Source organism: Xiphophorus couchianus, chromosome 17 (genome assembly GCF_001444195.1).
Source record: "Xiphophorus couchianus chromosome 17, X_couchianus-1.0, whole genome shotgun sequence".
NCBI lineage: Eukaryota > Metazoa > Chordata > Actinopteri > Cyprinodontiformes > Poeciliidae > Xiphophorus > Xiphophorus couchianus.
Window position 1 is genome coordinate 17,622,529 of NC_040244.1, and position 2,500 is coordinate 17,625,028.

Consider the following 2,500-nt stretch of genomic DNA (forward strand, 5'->3'; position numbering starts at 1 on the left):
TGGTCTTTGACCACTTACCTTACACCTTATCAGCCCGTGCCCCCAGAGCTGGACACTGTCAGTACGCTATCCGGTCTCCAGCTGGTTAGATAAAGCACTGTTTATGAGCCCTTACCTGGTGTTTTCATAACCCTGCCCCAAGCCTTACCCCTAACCCTAACCCTCCCTTTAAAACCTCATGTGTGAATTCAATTTTATTTTTTGTAAGTCAATGTGATTTAATTTCGATGGACAGAAAGAGGAAAAGTACATGGGGGTGCCTAAACTAAATTTAAGTTGCAGAAGAAACAGAGGGGAAAGAAACATAAGTACCTGAAGAAGACAAATAAAAGTCGAAACGTTGTACAAACAGGGGGCAACAAAGACAATAGGAGGCCAATTCAAGGAAGGAAGCAAAGACAAAGAAAGCCATTAGCGGGCCAGTTGGGGGCCGGTGGCGTATTGTTCAGTGGATGATAGGGACGGGATGGCCAGTGCATTTGGTCTTTGACCACTTACCTTACACCTTATCAGCCCGTGCCCCCAGAGCTGGACACTGTCAGTACGCTATCCGGTCTCCAGCTGGTTAGATAAAGCACTGTTTATGAGCCCTTACCTGGTGTTTTCATAACCCTGCCCCAAGCCTTACCCCTAACCCTAACCCTCCCTTTAAAACCTCATGTGTGAATTCAATTTTATTTTTTGTAAGTCAATGTGATTTAATTTCGATGGACAGAAAGAGGAAAAGTACATGGGGGTGCCTAAACTAAATTTAAGTTGCAGAAGAAACAGAGGGGAAAGAAACATAAGTACCTGAAGAAGACAAATAAAAGTCGAAACGTTGTACAAACAGGGGGCAACAAAGACAATAGGAGGCCAATTCAAGGAAGGAAGCAAAGACAAAGAAAGCCATTAGCGGGCCAGTTGGGGGCCGGTGGCGTATTGTTCAGTGGATGATAGGGACGGGATGGCCAGTGCATTTGGTCTTTGACCACTTACCTTACACCTTATCAGCCCGTGCCCCCAGAGCTGGACACTGTCAGTACGCTATCCGGTCTCCAGCTGGTTAGATAAAGCACTGTTTATGAGCCCTTACCTGGTGTTTTCATAACCCTGCCCCAAGCCTTACCCCTAACCCTAACCCTCCCTTTAAAACCTCATGTGTGAATTCAATTTTATTTTTTGTAAGTCAATGTGATTTAATTTCGATGGACAGAAAGAGGAAAAGTACATGGGGGTGCCTAAACTAAATTTAAGTTGCAGAAGAAACAGAGGGGAAAGAAACATAAGTACCTGAAGAAGACAAATAAAAGTCGAAACGTTGTACAAACAGGGGGCAACAAAGACAATAGGAGGCCAATTCAAGGAAGGAAGCAAAGACAAAGAAAGCCATTAGCGGGCCAGTTGGGGGCCGGTGGCGTATTGTTCAGTGGATGATAGGGACGGGATGGCCAGTGCATTTGGTCTTTGACCACTTACCTTACACCTTATCAGCCCGTGCCCCCAGAGCTGGACACTGTCAGTACGCTATCCGGTCTCCAGCTGGTTAGATAAAGCACTGTTTATGAGCCCTTACCTGGTGTTTTCATAACCCTGCCCCAAGCCTTACCCCTAACCCTAACCCTCCCTTTAAAACCTCATGTGTGAATTCAATTTTATTTTTTGTAAGTCAATGTGATTTAATTTCGATGGACAGAAAGAGGAAAAGTACATGGGGGTGCCTAAACTAAATTTAAGTTGCAGAAGAAACAGAGGGGAAAGAAACATAAGTACCTGAAGAAGACAAATAAAAGTCGAAACGTTGTACAAACAGGGGGCAACAAAGACAATAGGAGGCCAATTCAAGGAAGGAAGCAAAGACAAAGAAAGCCATTAGCGGGCCAGTTGGGGGCCGGTGGCGTATTGTTCAGTGGATGATAGGGACGGGATGGCCAGTGCATTTGGTCTTTGACCACTTACCTTACACCTTTTCAAACAGTTGAGTTGGGTACAAAATAAATTTAACAACACAATTTTTAAATTGGATCAATTAGGCCACCCTAAATTAAAAAATTGTGTTTATCTAATCACATGCAAAATTTGTAAAATGAATTATGTCGGCGAGACGGGAAACACCCTCCTCACCCGTTTTGTCCAACACAGACATAATATTCAAAAGCAAAAAAAGATACATGTACCCCTAATTCGACACTTTATGAGACACGGTTGGACCTCTGTCTCGGCTCTGGTGCTGGAATCTAATCCGGCCTGGTCTCCAGCCCAGAGGAGGAGAGCTGAAAGGCTCTGGATCCACAGGTTGGACACCAAGATCCCCAGGGGCCTCAATGAGAGATAGGCTGCACTGTTGTTGCTCCTGGCGGGACGTGCCCGTGCATCTGGGGAGGGAAGAGGGTAAGAGGCATTGGTTTGGGGAACCAATATTGGTTTCCTGACCTTTGACCTTGAACCCAAACCCTGCTCCAACCCGCAACACTCGTCCTAACCCTCCCTTTAAAACCTCATGTGTGAATTCAATTTTATT